Source organism: Engystomops pustulosus, chromosome 3 (genome assembly GCF_040894005.1).
Source record: "Engystomops pustulosus chromosome 3, aEngPut4.maternal, whole genome shotgun sequence".
Lineage (NCBI taxonomy): Eukaryota > Metazoa > Chordata > Amphibia > Anura > Leptodactylidae > Engystomops > Engystomops pustulosus.
The window spans coordinates 120,518,365-120,543,685 of record NC_092413.1 but is presented as its reverse complement, the minus strand read 5'-3'; the positions used below and the strand labels follow the sequence as shown (position 1 = coordinate 120,543,685).

At 38.3% G+C, this 25,321-nt stretch overlaps 1 protein-coding gene and 1 long non-coding RNA gene across 5 annotated transcripts in view; one reads left to right on the top strand and one right to left on the bottom strand.

The window, feature by feature from the left end:
- EPHA7 (EPH receptor A7) overlaps positions 1–25,321 on the bottom strand; it is a 127,428-nt gene that overhangs the window by 44,932 nt on the left and 57,175 nt on the right. The window lies entirely within an intron of this gene.
- Positions 20,970–25,321, top strand: part of LOC140121852 (uncharacterized) — a 54,250-nt gene continuing 49,898 nt past the window's right edge. The window contains exon 1 of the long non-coding RNA XR_011854208.1: positions 20,970–21,254. This is a non-coding gene — a long non-coding RNA (uncharacterized lncRNA). The remainder of the gene's footprint in view (positions 21,255–25,321) is intronic.

The following is a 25,321-nucleotide window of genomic DNA, read 5'->3' as shown; positions in this document are numbered from 1 at the left end:
AATTAAGCCAGGGTTTTATCCCAGCTTTATTTAAGCAATGTGAGAGGAGGTGTCAGTGCCGGGATCTTTAGATTGCAGTCACATCTAGGCGAGTATAAACTTTTTTTTTTTTTTTTTTTTTTAACATTGCAGTCACAGATATCTCTTATAGAGTTAAACTAGGAACCTTTTACTTACGGGTCCTCTTTAAGCAGTGTCAGAATTACAGATCAGTAATGTAGGAACAGAAATGTAAATACTACTGGTTATAACCCAATATACCCCAGGAAACCCCCTTGGACACTTAGTGTGTTCAGTGGTGTACTTAGGCTCTATTCTGCTATACATATGTCTATACTGTTTGATCAGTTGTGGTCCATAGGTTATGTACAAGATAGATTTTTTAGGTCTGTACTTAAGTTGAACTTGTATGCAAGTTAGAACTGGTTTTATAGTTGTAAATTTTGTCCCTGCGACAATTGGATTTTCATAATTTTGTGCAGTTATGGGAACAAGGATTACCAGATAAGCTTCATTACAGCCTCCATACAGCTGATTACTGCAGCCTGGGGCTAAAGTAAAGCATCCAGAGTGCTTCAGCAAAGGACAGACTGGACAGAGATGTAACTAGATGTCAGTAAGTTGGGTGTTCTCAAGTCAGGGGCCATCTGTATTTTATAAAACACATTTGTTAGTAACACAGTATGCTGGTATAACTAGTTAAAACACAAGAATTGATAACATCTATTGTACCCATGATCTGGGTACAATAGAACCCCAAATGTTAACAAATGAGCCCTCACATGGCCACATTGACCAAAAAAATTCATATGCTGCTTAAAAGGTAATCATTTTTCTTAAAAAAATATTTAATTATGCAAATTAAGGTATTTTAAGAAGACAACCCCTATAAATTTGGTAGCGATGTGTGCAATTTATCCAGAGAGAATTTTTTTTTTACTGTATGTTATTTAGGTTCCACAATAAATGCAGAAAATTCTATCAGAAAAACCAATGTCAGAGTTGCATTCTTTTTTAAATATACTGCACCTGAATCAAGACACCATACAGCTTTGGTGACTGGAAAATAAAAGTTATAGGTTGTAGAAGGCATTGACGCAAAAATAGCCTGGGCATAAATGTGGAAAACAGATATGGAGATAAAGGGTTACCCTAAAGTCATTTATTTACTTTTTATTTATACAAATTTGTGACAGGACACATGCAAAAAAGCATCAAGTTAGATGCAATCGAAGTTTACTGACCCATTTTATGTATATTATTTTTATGCAAGATCTTTTGTTCACAAAAGTATGAAACTATTATTTTAAGTGTTCCTAATTTATATGATTCATTTCTAATTTCTTACAAGTTATCAGTATGTTAAAGCAGCCCTTTGTTTTAATGCACAATATTAATTTGTTTTTATGCTTATGTAGCCAATTCATGCACTAAAAATAAACGATATGTAAATCCTAATGAATAGAAAATAAACAAAAAAACAAATGCAAGTGATTTTTTCATTTGAAGAACTCATATAAGAATAACAGGGATACAAACTGCACTCCACAGACGAGGTGGCCGGGGGATAAGAAGCCTTTCTGTTATCTGCTTCCAGGATCACATTCCACTAATCAACTGTGTTCAATACCGCAGACTTATTTGTATTGTTGAAAGCTGTAAAGTAGCGTCTATATGTTCTGGAATCAATCCGGCTATTTAACAAACCATTTCTGTATAACATGACAACCGCCAAGCATGAAACTCAATACAAAAGGGAAACCTACTGTATGGTCAAACAGCTGTCAAGCACAGAGCCACTGGTTAACTTATTGAATTACCAGTGTGTCACTTTGTTCATGTAATGGAAAACAAATGCTTGCACTAAAAAACGTATTAGGTCAGCGTTTAGTGTAGCTTGTTATACATACAATAACAAGCATCGGCATTTATATAGCACATGATAAATAATCGCAACACTAGGGAAAAAAACATGGCGGTAACGGTGTGAAATTGTTCAGTACCTGTCATTTAACGGGCCAAAATAATAATGAAAAAAGGACGGTCATATTAAGGACAGATAATGAATCTATGTTTAGTAAATGAATCATATACTACTTCCAACAGCACAGATTCTGCATGTTTTCACAAATTTCCTCCTATCTAGCCCTTTTAACCTTGTATAGAAAATATAGGCTGGACTAAAATATATTTACAACAGAAATTATTTTTATTATTATTTTTGTACTACAGTTATAACATTTACAAGGTTCTGTTCATTACTCAATACAATACATTGATAAACCCTAGTAAATCTGTGTAGCTGAATTGCTGCTTTCCAAAACTTGCCATATATACGGCACAAACAAATCTGTAAGATCAGGCATGGTTGAAAACATGATTCTTTGCAGTGTTTTAAGCATAGAAGGCAGCAATGAATTAGCCAGGGCTTATACAGAGCAATTTCACCACATTCTGGATGCAAATCTCTGCTTGGAATAATAATAGGTAACATGATTAACTCCAGCAAATGTGCTAAAGGTTCCATCACTGTAGCCAGTATACGGTAAAATAATATGATGAAATATTTGAAAAATATTTCCAAAATATAACCCAAGGAAAGTGTCCAACCCAAATCAGCCAGTTTCTGATATGGTTCTAGGCCTCACTTTTGCTACAACAGAGCCGGGCATTTGAATTCTGAACCCTGAATCTGCAGCAATTTTTAGCATGCCATGGATACAAAATCCTGCAGGGTTTTAATGCAGCATCTTGATGGGATATGTATATAATCTATCAACTATGCTGCTAATGTAAATCATGCTTTGTTTACCCACTGAGAACAGATCCTGTGTGCCCCCAGCCTAGAAATGTATTATTTCTTTGCATAAGGCTGTAAAGTATAAAGGTTTAGTTTGGAACTTAATCTGTATGTAAACTCCACATAAAATGTAATACAAGCGGTCCCCTACTTAACCCCTTAAGGACGCAGCCTGTTTGCAGGTTAAGGCTCGCAACTTTTTTTTGAAATTTGACCTGCGTCTCTTTATATGGTTATAACTTTTGAACACTGTTACTTATCAAAGCGATTCTGAGATTGTTTTTTCCCCACATGCTGTACTTCATTTTAGTGGTAATTTTGGCTGATACGTTTTGCGTTTATTTACAAAAAAAAGAAAAAAAATGATGAATTTTTAGAAAAATTTGCCATTTTCGAAATTCAAAATCACCGCGTTTTCAGGCAGATAAATTTACCACCTAAATAACTTGCAGAATAACATTTCCCATTTGTCTACTTTACATTTTCATAATTTTTGAAATGTTTGGATAATTTATTTTGACGTCACGCGGCTTACAAATCGAATAGCGATTTTCCGTATTTTCGGAATTGACTATTTTGGGGATAAATACTGTTTGAAATCAAATTTTACATATTTAGCAACAAACCCCCCTATATAACCAACCCATTTTCAAATCTGCACCCCTCAAACTATCAGAAACAGCATTTACAAAGATTGTTAACCCCTTGAGATCTTCATAGTAATTGAATCAAAATGGCGGTGAAATTTAGAATGGTCAAATTTTGTCGGTTACACGTTCATCTAGCCCTAAAATTTACACATTTCCAAAAGATAAAAAGAGAAAACTCACCATACAATTTGTTCTACAATTTCTCCTGAGTGCAGCGACCCCCCACATGTGGACATTACTTGTGTTATGGGGGACAGCGAGGCGCAGAAGGGAAGGAGCACCCTGCTGCTGCCAGGATTTTAGTTTTCTCGTTGCCCCCTTTTGAAGGCTATAAAATTTTCGCTTTTCCGTTATTTGGGTCATGTGACGGCATTTTTTTTGCGGGATGAGATGCTTTTTCCAGTGTTACCATTTTGGGGTTGGTATCACCTATTGTTGAAAATTTAGGAACTTTTTTTGAGGTCATGAGTAGAAAAGCATCAATTCTGTACTGGATTTTTTACTTTTTTTTTTTTTGTGTTCACCGTATAGACTAATAATCATGTTATCTTTATTCTATGGGTCGATACGATTACGGGGATACCAGACATGAATATTTTTTCTTATGTTTTACTAAATTTGCCAAATAAAACCCTAATGTGGGGAAAAATCTATCATTTTTGCATCGCCGTCTTCCAAGTGGCATAACATTGTTACGTTTTTGGCTACAGAGCTGGTTGATGGCTTGTTTTTTGCGGGACATGTTGTTCTTTGCAACAATATCATTATGGAGTACATATGTTTTGTTGATCACTTTTTATTGCATTTTTAGTGGGATATAATAGGTAAAAATCATAATTTTTGGCGGGTTTTTAACGGTTTTTTTTTACGGCGTTCATCATATGGGTTCAATAGTTATTTAGTTTTATTCTATGGATTGTTACGGACGCGGTGATGCTATATATGTGGGGTTTGTGTTATGATTTAGACTTTTTTGAGTGTTATATGTCTCTTTATATGTTTTGGGGCTTATGGGCATTTTTAGTGATTTATAAAGTAATTTTTTATTGAAAAACATTTTTTTTTACATTTTTTTACATGATCCACCATGGGATATGAACAAGCAATCATCTGATTGCTTGTTCTTGATAATACTCTGCAATACTAATGTATTGCAGGGTATTATCAGTGCCAGCCTATGCAGATGCATAGGCTGACACTTTGCCTTTAAGATGACGTCACAGACGCCATCTTAAAGGTAAACCCTCCAGGCTTCTCTGGGGTCCTGATCGGACCCCAGAGGTGCCAAAACAGCGATCGCCCCCCCCGAAAACGGTGCGGGGGGGGGGGGCGATCGTGGGGTAAAGACCCCCAGAAGGCATGTTAAATGCCGCGGTCGCGTTGACCGCGGCATTTAACGGGTTAAAACCCGTGATCGGAACCCACTCCGACCGCGGGTGTTAGCCGGGGATGTCAACGGTAGATTACCGTTGAAATCCCGCGGCTAGCGATGCCGGTTGCTATACAGCGCTGAACCGGCATAGTCTCTGCTATTCGCGGGACTCAGCGCAGTACAGCTACGGCGCAGAGCGCTAAGGGGTTAAGAACACCTGAGTTACATACAACCCCTAGTTACAAACGGACCTCTGGATGTTGGTAATTTACTGTACTTTCGTCCCAGGCTACAATAAACAGCTATAACAGTTATCAAATGTGTCTGTAGTTAAGATTTATTGTTAATCCTGGTTCTTATGACAATCCAACATATTTAAAATCCAATTATCACAGAGACCAAAATAAATTTGGTTGAGGTTACAATGATAAAATATATAGTTCCGACTTACATACAAACTCAACTTAAGAACAAACCTACAGACCCTATCTTGTACGTAACCCGGGGACTGCCTGTAGATTACTAACAATTGGTTTATGAAAATATGGTCAGGTAACAATAATCCATGCTACTGATAATCTGTGGATCTACAGAAATATAACCAGAGAATCTGCTTTAAATTTTACCATGTCAGTATTCATTATCTATTGTAGAATTTATAAGAATTACCCATATGTATAATGCAAATATTATTACTTTGTCAGAACACATTTCTATAATCATTTGCAGGCAGGTTTTGTAAAGGGAATTTGTGTGGTGTAAACTTGAAGTAGGCAATAGAATTATGCTGCCCTTCGCTTCCTCTCAAAACAGTTTTTTATTGTCTTTTTGGAAAAAAGGCATACTTGAAATTACAATTGTTGGCCATGCAGGGATGTAATTGTAACAAGTGCTTATAATGGCAGGCACGGTGCATCAATGAATACAAGTATTACACAGTTGAGCGTGGTCATGTCAGCGAAGGGTGCAGAAGAGTGGAGGGCTGCTTCTCTGCTTATAGTCTTCCTTTCAGGTTTCCCAAAAATTTAGGGAAGCACCACTTACAAACTCAATGGGACACATTTACTAAGGGTCCGTGGACCACATTTCCGTCGGTTTTCCCGATGATTTCAGTTTTGCGCCGCATTCAACAGGGGTTTTTGTCGCACGCAACCGGATTGTGTTGCAATTGCGCCAGCTTTCACTCCACAGAAATGGGGGGGGGGGGGCGCGTTGGACATTCCGACGGATTCGGACAAACTGCGGGATTTAACTTTAAAATTGTCGCATATAATGCACTTACATGCACCGGGAAGAAAATGGTGAACTGCTGATCAAGGAAGCAACACATGCAGGCTATCGGGCGCACGGTGTAAGTGAATCGCGGCAGCTGTGCGCTCTCGTTGAGGATCGCATCTCAGGGAACGGGCAGGGACAGTTAAGTAAATGTGCCCCAATATTAAAACACCAGCAGTCAAGGAATGACCTAAAATCAAGTAAAAATTCTGTGGTGGTGACCACATGCCCAATACAGGTTAGGGTCACAAAATGCCAAAACACAAAAGGAATGCAACCTAATAAGGCAATAAATAAGCCAAAAGATAACAAGGACAGAATGTCCTACATCAAACACAGACCCATAGTGTCGGCAAACAGTGGTTTTGTGATGATGACCCCCCCCCTATATTTAGGGGGATTCTATCATAAGTATAAAGAGACACAGTGAGAGTGGCTAGGCCTGCTGGGTATCGTTCTTGTGTGGACGTGGTCCATAAGGGTGCCATTAACTTTGGTCATGGCACTAGGTATAGGGACTGCCACGGTGTATAGGGAAAAGACACGCTGTATGAAGTGGTCAGAGAAATTGAAGGATTTGAGGGTCAATCTTATGAACAGCCAATTGACCCTGTCGAACACCTTTTTGTTCTTTACTTTACTTGAAGAACATTAACAAGTATGACCATTTTCACTATGCTAATGTTTGTAGTAAAAAAAACACGTCACAAGGGTTTAGGAAAAAATAAACAAACTGATTAGGGGCATAGGGAAAATCAAATCACCATTTTGTGACAAGTCCTCTTTGATCGCTGTGAAGTTTGACATCATCACATACTACTATACACATTATAAAGGTTTATGTGGGCCCTGTTTTCATTCTAACAGTATTCATACATTTTATGGTTACTGTATCCATATGTGTTGTCTTAGTTTAGTAATATTTACAATAAAGTAAAGGTCGTGCACCACTGTAGAAGATGCATTTGTTTTGTATTGAAAATAGACAGTGTTCACAGTAATGTTTTGGCCACATAGGACCTTTGTCAAACACACTGTAAAAATAACAGAAAGTATGTGGAACGCTGTGTAGGATAATGCCGTGTGCACGTAACGCCATACACACATGCAGTCAGCACACAATTTTAGTAATTTCTACAGTGTGTTTGACAAAGGCCCTACGTGGTCGAAACTTTACGTGTACTTTATTACACACCCAGTGGTAGGATCCCTAGGACTGATGCACACCCCTACTTGTGGTGGTGCGAAACGTTTAGATTTACAATGAGTAATATTTACATGTAGCGCAGTCTCCAAGGATCAATTACAATAATGCAATCACTAGGTCACAAAAGTGCCTAAAAGCCCCCTTTCCCAGCCAGCTTGAACTTCCAGTGTCAGATGATGGCACACTGCTGAAAAATCATTAGCAGATTTGCTTGACTACTTTACAAACGCAGTTGTCAGCTCATTGTCCACTTTCTCTACAACTGTCAACATTGGTATCAATCAGGTCTGATCTTATGTCACGTTGCATATAAAAGTGCTTAAACGGATTCCCAATGCAGACGACTAGGTTTCTCCTTCAATGAGTTTTGACATTTCTGGCACAAATCTGAAGCTTTGAAAATATGTTGTAGTGATGGCAAATTCTCACAAAGAGGCACTAAGTGTTACTGATACCTTCCTTGTTTTTTTATAAGAATTTTACTGAAAAACAAATCTAGTCAATGTATTTCCTGCTTCTCCTTTTTTTAGATAGTCGCTAGAGCAGACACTGATTTTTGCCTGACGTTGTACTTGTAAGCAATTTGTCATGAGATAAATGTATGCCACCTGCTTCTGAACAAGAGCTCTGAACCCACAGGCTCTGCATTTGTTAATGTTTCCCAAAGGCAAGGAGACATCTCTATTCCATGCGGCCTTCTCATGTGTGCTTTTCCCTTATTCTATTATTCATTGTTTGTGACATGTGTCATTTACAGCCGTCATGACTGTAATTCACAACTAGAAATATCTGTAAAGCAGACTGGAAAAAAAGGTGAGCAATTAAAAATATAAAATTAAAAATTAAACAGTGTTTAAAGGCACCATGCTAACTCATTTTACTTCAAACACTGATGTCCCTGACATGAAATTATATATAAATGTCAGGCATGGTGTGCACAGTTTTTGTCAAATATATTATTTATGAATAAAAAGCACAAAACGCGCTCGGAAAATAGTATAAAATAAAGGGAATCTGGCATGAGAAACTGACATTATCTAAATCAGATTTGAATTATTTTTAAAAATAATATGTGTGAAGAATATATATATGTGTGAAGAAGACATTGCAGATGTATTTAAACATCTGCAATTTGTTCTTCACACACATATATATTGTTCTTCACATGCTATTTTGTTCGCGCCGTTCCGCGCGTATCTCCCGACAAGTAAGCAGATGTGCCGAACATCTGTAATCTATTCTGCACTGTGTTCTGCACTGTGTTTTTATCTTAAATGATCCTGTGGTCACTGTGTTCACTGTGTACAATGTTTTTATTCTATTCTTCACTGTTCTTCACATCTGCTAAATTGTCGGGAGATAATATACGCGCGGAACAGTGAAGAATAGATCGCCGATGTTTGCAAATTATCAGAAGACATTATTTTTCAATTAAATAACACATTTTAATCCCAAACCATGGTCCCTTTGAAATATGCTCGAGTCTCCCATTGAATCGCGCGTCAAAAATGCGCCGAAAACGCAAAAAAAACGCAAATTACTCCAAGGAAAAATGCAACAAAAACGCAGCAAAAACGTCAGTTTTTCACGCATTGCACACGCACGTGAAACGCAACGCTAGTGTGCAAGAGGCCTAAGGCCCCTTCTCCACTGGCGTTTTTCACGCGCGAGTTCTGCGCGTGCATTTGACGCTCAGAACTCGCATTGCACTCTGTCCCATTGTATTCAATGGGTCTTTCTCCATTAGCGTGGTTTTTAACGCGCGTGCTTGCGTTCGTTTGCACGCGCGTCAAAATCGCAGCATGCTCTATTTTTGCGGGTCACGCGCGTTTTTCACGCCCCATTCAAGTCTATGGAGATGCATCAAGAACGCATTGCACTCGCAATCATTGCAAGTGCAATGCGAGTGCAATGCGTTTTAAACGTAAGGGTTGCTAGGTGACCAGAATAACATTATTTCCCCTGCTCGCGATCGAGCATTTAATTAAAAAAACACAATGAAGAACAGTGAAGAATAGAATAAAAACATTGTACACAGTGAACACAGTGAACACAGGATCATTTAAGATAAAACACAGTGCAGAACACAGTGCAGAATAGATTACAGATGTTCGGCACATCTGCTTACTTGTCGGGAGATACGCGCGGAACGGTGCGAACAAAATAGCATGTGAAGAACAATATATATGTGTGAAGAAGACATTGCAGATGTATTTAAACATCTGCAATTTGTTCTTCACACACATATATATTGTTCTTCACATGCTATTTTGTTCGCGCCGTTCCGCGCGTATCTCCCGACAAGTAAGCAGATGTGCCGAACATCTGTAATCTATTCTGCACTGTGTTCTGCACTGTGTTTTTATCTTAAATGATCCTGTGTTCACTGTGTTCACTGTGTACAATGTTTTTATTCTATTCTTCACTGTTCTTCACATCTGCTAAATTGTCGGGAGATAATATACGCGCGGAACAGTGAAGAATAGATCGCCGATGTTTGCAAATTATCAGAAGACATTATTTTTCAATTAAATAACACATTTTAATCCCAAACCATGGTCCCTTTGAAATATGCTCGAGTCTCCCATTGAATCGCGCGTCAAAAATGCGCCGAAAACGCAAAAAAAACGCAAATTACTCCAAGGAAAAATGGAACAAAAACGCAGCCAAAACGTCAGTTTTTCACGCATTGCACCCGCACGTGAAACGCAACGCTAGTGTGCAAGAGGCCTTAGGCTACATGCACACACACACACACACACACGTGTGCTCGCCGTACCGTAGCACAGCGGGCACACCTCGGTGCTATACACAGCGATACATGGCGCCCGGCGCCGTTATACGGGAAAAGATAGGACATGTCAGGGCACAGAACGGTATGGTGCCGCACGTGTGCCCATTGCCGGCCTATGGGGGGCGTATACATGTCGCCCATATATATGTCCCACAACAGCCATGTGAATGTAGCCTAACAGAGTAAACGTAATCCCTTCAAAAACAAAGGCTTTATCAAAAATATCTATGCCATTTCATATTATAGATCTTTTTGTACAAGTGGAAGTAATTGCATGTTTCTTTGTTGTGCTTTCTGTGGTATCATATTCTACTTCATCCACCAACCTTCCTGGTCCATGAACAGCTCATCTTAGACCAGACTTGTTATGTAACGGATCACTGAGACCTTGCCTCAACCTAGTTATCCCTGGCTACCAAGATGGATCTCTGAAATGTTCAGCATTTAAGCCAACATTTCTAAATACTACCTAACCATTTATTATGTGTCTTGTGAGTGCTTAGATAAATATGTTTTCAAAACCAAAATGCTGCACTTCCACGAAAAATTGAGGTCATTTGAGGAAACTATAGGGATGGGTTTTAATGAAATACCAATAGTGACTGGAGAACAGTAAAGATATCCTTATATAACTATATGTATCCATTCAATAGACATCTAAATATCCTTCTTAGAGATTCTTGTGTGACCCCTCAATAACCAAGGTGTTACTGGCGATTCAACACGGTTTAGAATTTAAAAAAGATATGGTGGTATACAGAACATTTGCTTTCAATAACATTTTAACTGCAAACATATTCAAATTAAAGAAAAAAATCCATGGAAAACCAAACATGTCACAAATGTTCAATTCAATGTATGTGGTGAAATTTGAAGTAGGATTTGCAACACATCTACAGCAGACTGTCTGCATAATCATCAAAAGCACAGCAGGGTCACATTAGGACCTACCCTTATTGTTACAACAGTCATTTTTACATTTTTTAAGTAAGCAGGCTTCTTGTGCAAGATTCTAGGGAGCTTTTTGCATGTCAGATTAATTTCATGGCTAAGACAGCTTGAGAAATGTGGCATATAAGGTGTTAATATCTGCACTGAATATAACACTTTTTAGTGAAAATTTGCCAAAAAAAAGGTCAATTATTGCACAAATACCCAAGTATTTAGTATTTCCTATGCCAGGAGTGTACTGGAGGAAATCTCCACCTAAATGTGTGACTTTTTGAAAAGTCATCTCCTTCACCTGGATTCACTCGATAAATCTGGGGCAAGTAGGCTGAAGTGAAAAGTGAAGTACGATGGCAAAAGTCCAATTTTTTGCACACATTGGCAGTTAAGACAATTGTGAGACATTAGTGCGCCAGAAAACTTGCGTGACTACAATGATAAATTCCCCTCCATGTTGTTATACCCATTACTAAAACACAGTTAATATTCCTAAACAAATAGAATTCCTAAAAAAAAAAGCAGTGAACACTTTCAATCTTCTGCATCACTGACTCCAGGATATCAAAGAGCGCTACTCCTGTCTTGCCAAAAAAATGTATCAATGTCTCAATAAGCTTAAGCAACGGAGTCTATTCATCAAATTCTCTCACTTGTTCAAGTCTGCAACCAAGCCAGACTTGTACAAGGAATGTCCTTTATTAGTAACAACCTTTAAGAAAGAAACCAAACTAAATCAACCCTAATCCCCCTTTCAAAAAAAAAATAAAAAAAATAAAAAAACAGCAACGCACACAGCTGGTGCAATGCCGGTCCGCGGATTAATCAAACCTAATCTGCAATAAATTCAGGATGTGATCTTTTCTGACCTCATCAATGAAATCAGCTAAAAGTTACTTTCTAAATCCTTCAGTCATTCTTTAACAGGATGAAAGCCTAGCAAGTCACCCCTCCTTCCTCCTTGAAGAGATTACATTAAGAAAGGCCTTAATTTTAGAAATTCTTCAATATGTTAACGCGCGCTTGCCACAAAGACAGCTTTAGTTCTATATTTGAGAAAAAAGGAAGGAGGAAAAAGTGTTACTGAGAGGACACAAAAAGGAAGAAAAGATTTACACTGGCTGCATCTCTGCTTTTATGGCAACCATTTTCCGCATTAAGCCTTATCTTGTTTTTTTATTCACATGTTAATTCTCCTACAGATTAGTGAAAATGGGATTTGTCAAGTACAGTAAAGTGGCTAGTTTCTATGGAAAGACATAAAAATACTATTTACGGCAACTGCAAATTATTTGTTGTCACCAGAAATGGCCCAAGACATGCCAACCTGATGCATGGAATTTAATGTGTTTGAATTCCCTAAAAAGAGTGAGGTTACTGCTAACTGACGACTGAAAAACAAAGCTTGTTGTTGTGGTATTAGAGGGAATCAGAGTTTAAAAAGGGGTATTCCCACGAAGATAAGATTCTTAAAGCATACCTACCATCACGGATCTACCTATTAAGGTAGATCCGGTGGCAGGTTCATCTAATAGATATCATTCAAGCCCTTTTAGGGCTAATCCTTCACTCCAGCTAACTTTTTTAATCTTTTATTGCCCTTGCATACAAATTTCTGAGGCTACTGGGGCGACGAGTAGCCGAAGTGACCTGAAGCTACACGGTCCTACTACTCCACACTACATTAGCCTCTTTCGACCCTCTTACTATGACATCTTCAGCATGCAGCTGCTTGTAGAGCTGGCGGCTGCACGTACTGGGCTTTAAAGCCGGAGTTCTGTGCTAGGGCATTAGCATTGGCTACTGCACAGAACCTGCCACAGAATCTACCTTAATAGTTGGTCATCTGAGGTTTCCTTTAAATATACTCAAGAGAACAAAATACCACATTGGGGCACATTTACTAAGGTCCTTGTGCCGGTTTTCTGTCAGATTTTGCACATTCTTTCATGTGCAGACTGCTTGCACATGTATTTAAGAAATGTCTGCGCAACATATGTGTTGAAAACAACCCTTCTGAGTTGCAGCTGCACTGTTCTTCACGGGAAACAAATTAAGTCACTGAAATGGGCATTTCAGTGCACAGTTGGACCATGTACCATAATGCAAAGTCTGACAGATGTGTGTTGCACACCTTGTGCATGTTAAAGATGCACAAAAAAAAAAAGTGGTGCACTCTGTCGGGAGCGCCAGATTCATGAAGAACAGGAGCCATAATTCATGAATCTGGTGCCCTTTGCACTACACACAGACAAATGGCACATAGTACGGACTGCACCATTTTTAGTAAATGTGCCCCATTCTCTAACTTACTCTTATAAGCAAAAATACAGCATTTCACAAATATAATTTCAACCTGTCTCTACCAGTCCAGGCATTTACAATTATGGTTGTCCCTGGATACGACTGTAAATCTTCTGACCATGGTCGGATTCTTCTCATGAATACCTTCTCTTGTATGCACACTGCTATACAAGACCAGGTCAGACATAGGCATTTACTGCTGGCAAGCAGCAGTGTGCAGAGATTTACTCTACAGACAGATAAAGTCTTTATAGCAGAGCTGACTCTATTTTATTAATTTGGTGAGGATGCAGAGTTGAGAGTGTCATTGTGTGTATATCCATCACGTGGATCTCATCTTCTCTCATCTCTGATCTGTCTCATTTCTCTTTTTCTATGACTAAAATTGCAAAGTAAGGGGTTAAAAATTATCTTTTTAGTGTAAACATCATTAGCTGATTAAAATTTGAGAACTTACTTTCATGGGAAAAACCCCTTTCATGCTAAAGCCAGAAAATCCCAGCATGCATCTGACAATAAATTAACACCAAGTTTAGGCGATTTCTACAGTCTCACAACAAAAATAGGCTGGTACAACAATACCATTTACATTACTGTTCGTACATAATCACATAAATGTACACAAGATTAGGTTAACCTATCTTAAATTGTCACTAAGCAACATAGGTTTAAGCAGCCAAACAGCTGAATGTACAGAGTGTGGGTGTCAGACCTCCACCTCTAACATATTGAGGATTTACTATGAAGTTAGATTGTCAGTATAAAATGTGCATGGGGGCTCACAAAACCATTTAATAAAATATATTTCTGCAGCATTTTTATAAAAGACAACGTAAAAAAAAAACCAGCAGCAAAAAAAGAAAACTATAAAAGATAACAGTACTTATTTTATTATTTGCAAAAGTACAAATTACAGCCCAGGAATACATAATAAGAGTGGAAAACTAAAAGGGAACCTGCCATCAAGAAAGTAATTTTCCACTGATAATTGGAGTTATGCCTTTGTCAAAATTCTGAGTAGTAGTACTTTACAATTGTTTCTTTTAACTTACCTGGCTCCCTGCCAGCAGCTGCTTTATAAGTACTGCGCCGACAGGGGAAGCGGGTGGCAGTTTACACTTGAGTAGTGGTTCATACCTAGATTCCTCCTCAATTCCATCTATCTATTATCCAGTGCAATGAGAAGTTTTTTGTTTTTTTTTTAAATTATAGAATAATTTTGATATGTAGAGCTACACAATTCTGCGCTAATGACTGCATTTACAGGCTGTTAGTTGGTGTGGAAAGCAAAAAAATGGAGGCATATGTGGGCAAGTAAAAAAATTATGGATACCATATAAGATGGACCTAGTGCAATATTTCGCCAACCCTAACCTCCACAATAGACACTGTACAGTATATGGTGTCATCCCCACTGCATGAATAACCTAAAACGGTTAAATAGAGCATTTAAAGTGCCCAGACAAAAGGCCAAGAGAGGGATGTACAATATATTTGTTTCATTAAAGGGAATACCACAAATTAAATTGTAATTTCCTAATTTGAATTATAGGAAATGTACATCATTATAGACAGATTGTTTGCAGTATTCCTCAATGCTAGATTAACTGACAATACATGCAACGACTTTAATGCAGGATATACAGTATATACAGGTAAGAAGTGCAGGGTCCAGTTTTCAGGGAGATAGTTCAGTTATTATTACACTATCTTTAGAAGAGTCTATAACAACTCCACAATCCTTATTTTAATGCCATTGGACCCCACTCTTTGCCTCTCCTATTACTACATGACTAGCATATTCTCTGTGGATTCTAGGTGAGACACACTCAAGCTGTTTCACAGTGACTGCTGATGACAGGATTCTAGGGAGTTTGGAATCTAATTTCCCCAAATGCAACTCAGCTTCTTTATCAGCATGTTAAATGCTACCCCTCTACGCACTAGATGTATTAGTTTCTTCTCATATTCCCAGACCGATAGGCTAATTTATTTCCTAAGGAACTGGCTCAACGTTTGCCCCTCTGTGTATAAGAACTTAAGATTAAAATAAGAAGAAGTCTTATTCCGAACCATGCACCACGCTGTAAAATATGATCGTATTGTTTTTCTATTCTAACAAGTTAAAAATTAATGGTGCAAAAAGCCATTTATTTGCTTACTTGATATTGTAGTGTAAATCCTGTATCTTTGTCCAGCTCCAGAAAAATCCAACTTCTATTTGCAACAGATGCCTTTATGTATTTAGTTTATCTAGCCTTACAATAGCAAAAACATAAAAGCTCATAGTACAATATTCATCTAGCATCCTGATCTGATATTGTTATCAGCTTGAATGTTTGAAACTGCTAAAGCGACAGGGCAAACAGAACAGATTTCCTGCAACTGTTTAGAAGTGAGGGCTGCCAAATGAGAGAACAATTGGCTAGGCGTTAGTGCACATGGCTCATGGCTCCTGCACAGATCTGCAGACACAGATAGGCTAATAAAGTACTGACATATTGGACACAAACAAGACTGCTGGAGGCCACTTACAAAGTCAGCATGCTGTACACCTGTGCCTGAACGTGACTTTCTGTGCAGGTCTCAATTGTCACACATACTGTATATCATCCAGTATCCACATACTACAATATGAAGGTCAGGAATCAAAACCATAAGAATGATAAAAAATTGTCAAATTATTTACACAATTATTAAACTATAAACAGTGCTCAGCATACCTTTAAGTATATGTGTACATATTACACACTTACTGAGGAAATTTGCTAACAAAAGGGTACAAAAAGTTAACCCCCATAATAGATAAATGTGCAATATTTAACATAAAACGTTAGAATGCCAAGAATGCATACCGCTACCAGGGTGAAATTATATTGAACTTGATTCCAGTAAATTAAGAGGGATGTGATTGGGGTTGTAAGGATAGGGTTTTCTTCCTACATATGGGCCCTTGGGGTTTGCATACTGAAGCTCAATGTTGACACCACGCCGATTCGATAGTGCCCTCTGCGGATGTTGTGTCACCGTATACCAACAGAGGTCAGCAGTGATGGCCAGTGCTACACTGGACATGAAACAGTGAGAGGTAACTTGATCTCCATGCACAGTTACATCATTGAGAAGGTTAAAAAGACACATGTTTATCATGTCCAATCAATCATTGTACATATTTGATCTAGAGTAAGCCAAAATCCCTAATGGGACAGACCCATTTCTCCAATATTAGGGAAAAACTATCCTTCCCCAATCCAAATTTGGCAATTATAATAATCCCTAGCTCGACCATTCATTTTCAAAAGTCAGACACCCAAAGCTTGTAGTTAAGAACCCAACATATATCATGTGACAGAGGTTTGTTTTTGAACTAGGACTGTCATTGGCACTTCTCATTAGAAAAACATCTTGCCCTTTTTTAAATGATCAATAGTTTCTTCCATGACCACCTATTAGTGTGGGACATTCTAAAGTTTAACTTCTCCATCTGTAAAGAACACCTTTCCTCCAGACATGGTGATCTGTAGTGATAGTTCTTTTTACGGATTCCACATATAAATAGGGCATTTCTACACTATAACATTTATTTCCTATTCAAATCAATGTAAGAGTCTAAAACATTTCTTTAACATATCAGCCACATACGAGTTCACAATCAAACTTTTGATTTTTGTATTGAAGTAGATAACCACATTTACTTTATAAATTTGTAAAAAAAAAAAAATATATATATACAAATACTTTAAATTAAAAAAAAACAATTTTTGCAATCTTCAGCTTAATGGACATTCTTGAATTTCTTAAAGGATAATTGCCATGTGCACGCTGTAAGAACATCATTTTCTACACACTGAACATTTAGAGGCGTTCTTTTAATTGGTTTCCTCTCTGTAAATGATTAAACCTCAGCTCGCAAGCATATACAATTAAAATCATTTTTCTCTCTGACTCTGATATCAAATATTCCTTCACCATGACTAGTCTATGTATTATAAAGCCATTACTCATAAAACCCAGCTAATAGTCAAGCCCAATAACTTTCTATTACGTTACTTTCTGCTCTTCAGCAATGATTTAGGTGCAACAGGTATCATTTGACAACTAGAAGCAGTGTCATTTATTCTCACAAACAATCCTTTTGATGAATAATAATATTTTATAGTGGATACCAAAATTTTGTATATATGTTGAATAAGTTTTGACATATACTATATTTTAACTATAGATTTTCATGGGCTGTTATTTTATGTTCCCATAAAATACTTTAGGCACATGTCTAGGATGGTAGATGGCTATAGTTCTTATTAGGTTTTATATGCTGTAATTTGATTTTTGGCTTCTGAGAAAAATTATTGTCAAATGGTGCAAGCTTAAAAAAAGAAAAATTATTGTACCAAAACAAAACAAAAGATACATTGGCAGTAGACTAGAAATCCAAGATAAGAAAAGAAAGATGTCAAGGAATGAATTTCTGCTTTGTAGACTTTGTAGAGGGGAGATACACATGTAGTTAATTATCTCTGGCCTCCCTGCAGGGTTTCACCATGTAAGTTTTTGTCTTTTCTCCCTCAAGTACCTTCTTGTAGAAGTTCACAGATCAAGCATTTTTAATAAGGATCTATTTATGGTTGTGTGCCTTTCTTTTCCTTTTAGAAGAAATGTCAAGGAATTATCTTTCAACAGAAACCCCTTGTGGTATGTCCTTTAGTTTAACCTGACCTGAACCTGAATTTTACATTATTGCTACTGCAAAAACTATAGATCATCACATATTAATACATATTTTGACACAAGTGGGATTGTACCTGTACTCATATCTGTAGTGGCAGAAAACTACACAATATAGCCACCAAGGAATCAGTGAAAAATAATGCATAGAAATGTGTGTGCGCTACTATTCATTTGTAGAAACTTAAAGCTACACAGCTGTATCTGGGCAACTTACTGTGCATCCATATATTCATATATAGCAGTGTACATAAGTACTGCCCACAGAAAATTAATCTGTACTATGGATGCTTTGTATGATGGAGTATAGTGCCTCCACGAGGTGTCATTTTTCCCCCTGTACTGCAAGGGTAGACTTTATCTATAAGATGGTATTATGTCTACAACTTATAAAATTTGCCACTCTCTTAAAATGACACATAATTCAGTTAGAAAAGAATGGGTATCCATGTAACACAAGGATTGCTCAAGTCCTCAAGACAAGAGCTTCTCCTACAAACTGACTCAACGTCACCCAAAGTAGTGGACCATTCTCTATTAAAGAAATTCAACCACCAGAAAAAGCCCTATTACAATACACACACTTACATGTCAGCGCATGTCCCTTCACTATGGACCTGTTCTTGTAACTTTTTATGCTTTCATTTTTGCAGAAATTAAGTTTTATAAATATGCATATGAGCCTCCTGGGCTCAGAATATTTTAATTATTCACGCCCATGTCAGCTCAATTCCCACCTCCTTCCTGCTCTCTATAGTACAGAACCAGTGACATCAGTGGATCACCACTGTGAAAGATTTACCTCAAAACGCACCAAGCTGCCTGCATTACAGGCCAGTATTAAAGTTGTTGAAGATTAATTAAAAAGGGAATTGTGACCAACACATTTAACACCTCTTGCAAGTCTGTAGCCTGAAATGTGTATGGGATTTACAGTTTTATCTGACAGTGAAGATGCCAGTTTATTCCATTTATAACTGTGTCTAAGTTGGTCATTACGGACTTGTATCAGCCCAAGAGGTTGCAATGGCAGTTAAACTGCCGCCCACAACCGCAGCACTTACCAGCAGGTATAGAGTCATACAGTTAAAAAAAAGTAGGCGGTAATTTTTATCTGCAGCTTGCATTTCCAACTAACTACCTGAATCTCTGCTACTGTTCCTGATGCGATCTAAAAGATGAGATTCTTTTCTTTCATATAACACCAAAAGTATGTTTCTAGATACTACAGAGGAAGTGGCATCTGAAGTGATGCTATTTACCTCTTGTCTCTTACCTTCCTCTTGACAATATCCCATACATTCTCTATGGGTTAAGGTTAGGCGAGTTTGCTGGCCAATGAAGCATAGTGATACAGTGGTTAATAAACCAGGTGTTGGTAGTTTTGGTTGTGAGGGCAGGTGCCAAGTCCTCTGGAAAATGAGAATTCTATCTTCAAAATGCTCATCAGCAGAGACAAGCATAAAGTGCTCGTAAATTTTGAAGACAGCTGCACTGACTTAGGTCTTGATACAACACAGTGGACATACACCAGCAGTTCATGTGGCTCCCCAAACCATCGCTGATTATGGAAACTTCACACTAGACCTCAAGCAGCTTGGATTGTGCCTCTCAACTCTTCCTACAGACTCTGGGGCCTTGATTTCCAAATGAAATGCAAAATTTACTTTCATCTGAAAACAATACCTTGGACCACTGATCAACAGTCCAGTTCTTCTTCTCCTTGGCCCAGGTAAGATGCTTCTGGCATTGTCCAAGATTATCTAAGATAATCCTTTATTAGTCGGACTGCATGTGTCATTAGTGGCTTAACACATGGAATTTGACACTTGTAGTCCATGTCCTGGATATGTCCGTGTGTGGTGGCTCTGGAAGCACTGACTTCAGCAGCAGTCCACTCCTTGTAAATTTTTCCCTATTCTTTGAATGGTCAATTCTTAACAATCCTTTCAAGGCTTTAGTTATGCCAGTTGCTTGTGCTCCTTTCCAACCACATTTTTTGAATTGTGGCACACATTTTTCATTACTGTGGCTGCCCCTGCACTGCTCCGACAGAGTGCACCAACATTTTTAGTGCAACACAATTCTGTCAGACACGGCATGATACAATTGATGCGTGGTCCGACTCTGGCCAGAACGCCTCTTTCCATGCAGAATTATGTCACACTTTATAAATACATGTGCAAACAGTTTGTAGTGAAAATGTGCAAAATCAGACAAAACTGGTGCAGGGGCTTGAAAATTTTCACTCGGTGAGTGATGACTATCACTTTTTGAATTTGATTACTGAGAAAAAATAACTTTTTGTTGATATTCAAATTTATTGAGAAACACTTGGACTTGAGCTGCAGTACTAACAAACTGTAGCATTATACTATTCTTTAAGCTCCATTTCCATTATGTATTTTTATTCCAATTAAACACAATTTGTCATGATCTCTGCTAGATGGCATTGTCCTCCATTTCTATTTATTTTTTTATTATATAACCCTTTATGAATACTATAAGGCATGACATTTGAATGAAGACATTAGATGCTGTTTAAATGGTTTATAAAACACAAGGGTTTTCATGTTAGTATAGTTATTCCCAGAGACTATTCTGAATAGCAATCTGAGTAGCCAACATTGGTTTGCAAGTCTGTGTGGTAAAACAGAGCCACTCAAGCACACTCAATTGAGAAGGTTTGCCTGCAATAAAGGAAGAAATTGGATACTTGGTAAGATTAATTACCTAGATAGGTTCTTATAATGCAAGTCAAATGGGAAAGTAATTAAAGTGCACCTTCCATGAAAAATATTCATTACTGGCATATCAGGTGACAGATAAATCAAGAGGCATTTAAAAAAGCTATAGGTTAACCTGCAGAGGGTCTTTTCCTTTTCTAGACCTCCAAAGCAATAGTGATATTGAATTCACTTTAACCAGGCTCACATTATGTTTGGAAAAAGACAAAAGCAGAGCTTGTAATGGAAGCTGCAAAAAAGAGATACCACAACAATAAGACTGTCCGGAAACAAAAAAAAATGTCCAGATAAAGGAGAATCAGTCGACTGTCGGCTTTCTGATTTGTAACCAATTCTGTTATTTTACCTTTGCAAAGGATTGCAGCAATAAAAAGGATGCTAGTGATGAATTAATACGTTTACTGGTCCCATGGGCGCGATTTCTGCAGATGAAAGGTACTATACGCTTTAGCAATCAAGTACAGTTGTATATTAAAGAAAATCGAATAAGGCGAGAAGTTTCTCACATCAGTAGCACCAAATAGACTCTTTGAATCAGACCTTATTATAGGGCTGCCGATAGAGTTATTTACATAATTCAGTAATTACAGGAGACAGATTTTTTTATATTGCAATAATTATTTTACCCAAGGGAACGGAAATCATAATTAATAACACTTTTTACCATTCTACTTTAATTGTAAAACACAAAATATGATGAAAAGAAGTTCAAAAGACCGATATTAGGGCAAAAGCACAAAGGCAGAGAATATATTACATATACAGGCACTTCCATTATATGTCTAACCCTTTAAAGATGCATCTTTTTCCATTTTTTCCACTTTGTAAAGGTACCATTCTTTAATTCATACCAATTTGTGGACTGTTTAGCTTTTTGATAAAATTTTATACATTTTTTGTGTTGCAAAATGGCGAAAAATTTACGTTTCTGACATTATTTTCTGTAACAGTTGATAGAGCTTTAGGGGTAAAGGTAAAGGGAAGTGGTTTGATTTTTTTAAAAAAAATTTTCTTACATTTTTAATTTATTTATTTTTATTGCTTATTTTTTACTGTTTCTGCAGACAGCAATACATTGTAGGATATGATGAATTTACTGTTGATCTGTTACAATGTGACACTTGCACATTGTAACAGATCTACTTAAATGACTATGCATAGAGAGACTCACACAAACTCCAGGCTGTCAATTTGATGGATCCATGCTCTACGATGACATCATGGGGAGGAATAATCCCTGCCAAGAAGACAGCACCCATTCCTTTCAGGATGTCAATGCCTTTAGCGGCTTGCAGCTGGTCAACACTAGCAATCGCAATGGTTAGCACCTGCTATTGTGATGGGTTGTTCATGAACGAGATGCCTCTAAGAGCCAGCTCTTTCAGGTGAACAACTGAAGCCTCTTTCCTAAGAGCCAATTTAGGAAAGAGTACCATCCTGAACTGTGTAACCCTGTTTCTATCTCATGATAACACCACCTTACAACCCAAAAAATAGGGGTTAAAAGTGGAATGGGAAGCTCGCCACATGAAAAGCATTTACTTTGTAATGAGATAGTACTCATAAGAGCCAAATGATCCAGCTCTCTAAGAAGAGCCGGGCTGCCCATCCCTACTCCTCCCCCCTGCTAAAAGCAGGAGCTTTATCAGGATTTTAAGTGGATACTTTCAGCAGTCAGTCATTCAAAGCAGAGGGGAGGACTGTGGAATAGTTAGTAGCAGTAGAAGTAGTCTTTCTGCTACTTACTTCACACACAAAGGAATATTACACAGATCCCCAGTGCCAATACCTAACAGATGCCAGATTCCAGGGCCAGAACAAGACATGTTAGTGTCCTAGGTGGGCAAGGCCATGTGGCCTCACCCCACACGTTTTCCCATCTCCTCTGACAACAGACTCCCCCCTCCCACACACCAAACAAGTTCCCCCTCACTGACAACACAACACTAGCTTACTGACAATGTCCAAGCTTGCCTCTCTGACCACACACTAGCTCCCTCTTACTGACAACAGACATTCCCCCACGACAACACTCACACATCCTCTCCTGCACTGACAACAAAAACACACACCCCTCTCATCCACACACAAATCCCCTCATCCACTGAGAAGAACCACATGTCTCTCTCCTCCACTGAATCCACACAAGTCACTTAACCCACATTTCCTGTTCCTTTCTTCCATGCCGTTTTTGTTGGTGGGTAGAACTTGCTTTGGGGGTGGGGTCTCCTAAAGCTGGAGGGGGTGAGATATTCAGCATATCTCTATCTACAGTTATTTCTCTGGGAATGTCCTCTTGAACATATAGAAGTGCAGTGCCTGCTATGATACAGTCTAGCTTATAGGAATCTATAGGAAGATGATGCATTTTCTTATGCTTTTTCTTACCAGCACTAAACACATATGGCAGTGATGGTGAACCTATGGCACTGGTGCCAGAAGTGCCACTCTGTGGTTACTCAGGCCATCACCCCAGGACAGAGTTCCCCAAATAGGACCAAATCTACCAAATCTTCCTGCAGTCCCAGGCAACTTAAGAGATGCTGCTCTCAGCGCAATTTCAAAGTGACACTTCATTGGCTGTTTGGAACTGTGGGGAAAGTGAGAAGGTGTTGACAGAACTGCAATACCTTTCGAGGTCCTCATTCTGGACCCACCATTCTTCCTCTGCAGAGAGACCCTGGAGTGAAGCTTTAACGAGAGTCTGAATTTGCCCTCCTTCTTTCAACTGTATAGATGGCCTCAGGGGGCCGATACGATTGAAAGATGTGGAAGAACAGGTAGCAATAAGTTACTGCTTAATATGCCATGTTGGCACTTCACGTTAAATAAGTGTCTTTTGGTTGTAGTTTGGGCACTCTGTCTGCAAAAGGTTCGCCATCACTGACATATGGTATTCATTCTGAGAGTAAATTAAAAAAATGCAGTAGGAGCAATATATAAAGCATAACTCTAATGATATAATTATTTTACCAAATTGTCACATGTAAGCCCCTGTGATGTTCCGAACCCCTGAAGGGGTTGCAAAATCAATTGATTATCGTTTATACAGACACACCCTGAAGGCAGGGGAAGTGAGATAGAGTTGCCAATGGCATTGGGTAAAACTCCTGGCAGCCATCTGACGCATATCTGACAGAGACTGATAGCAGGGGGAAGGCTGCTGAATAGACAACATTTAAAAAGTTTTTTTTTTTTAGATCACAGTTACTCTTTAAGCGATTACTTTGATTCACAGTAATAGTGTCCTGCATGTTTAGAAAATACATACTGATGTATTCTAGGAAATCTTATACATGTCATTTTTTTAAGACAGAAAAATAAAAGCCCAAGTTTTCTCCTTGATATTGCTATGTTCAGGACTATCAACCTTTTTGGTTGAACTAATTGGACTACTCAGGTCCTACTTCTAGTCCTGTTCTCTCCCAATCCCCTTTGTTGAATTGTTTCTTTAAGGTAGTGTAAAGTAGTAGAATAACAAGAAGATGCCTGAGTTTTTATATTTGGTTTAAATATTCTCTTAACTATCAGATATGTGCCCACAATATCGAAAATATAAAGCTGAGTATGTGTGTGTGTATGAATGTATGTATGTATGTATGTATGTATGTATGTATGTATGTATGTCTGCTAAAGGACTCACTGCATTGTCACATTTACAATCACCAAATTTTGCACAGCCGCTCTCTGTGACTCAGGGCATGTCATAGACTTTGAGCTGAAATTTTCACCCTTTCCAAAAAAAAAACAAAAAAAAAAACAACCCTTTTAACCACCATATATACGGGAGCAAATGTCTGCTGCTGTTGCTGTGGCAGTTTGAAGCTGAGTCGTGATTGGTTGCCGTTTTATCACAGGTCATTAATATGAGCTTTGAACTTTGATTGGTTACTATAGGCAATGAGTAGATTACAGGGTAAGATAGGGATAGAGATATAGGGGGAGATTTATCAAAAATGTCTGAAGTAAAACTGTTCCAGTTGCCCATGGTAACAAATCAGAGATCAGCTGCAATTTTATAAACAGCTGTGAGAAAATGAAACTTGACCTATGATTGTTTGCCATGGGCAACTAGAACAATTCTGCTCTCAGACACCTCTAATAAATCCCCCCAAAGACAAAGTGACAGTCAGAGACAAATACAGAGACGGTCAGAGACCATCAGCGTCACAGACCGTCAGTGCCAGAATCCGTCGGAGACAGTCGGATGGCAGAGGCAGCCTCAGTCGGATGGCAGAGGCAGACACAGTCAGATGGCAGAGGCAGACACAGTCAGATGACAGACACAGTAGGAGACAACAGACAAACAGACACACAATCTGAGACAGAGACCCTCGCAGACAGAGACCCTCGCAGACAGAGACAGAGAGAGGTACAGAGACACCCAGAGACAGAAACGTTCAGAGACAGAGAGATACAAATAAAATATTTTTGTTAACCCATTCTATTTTGTTACAGCTAAGAGCAGTTATTCACCACCCTGGGCAACGCCAGGAGCACAG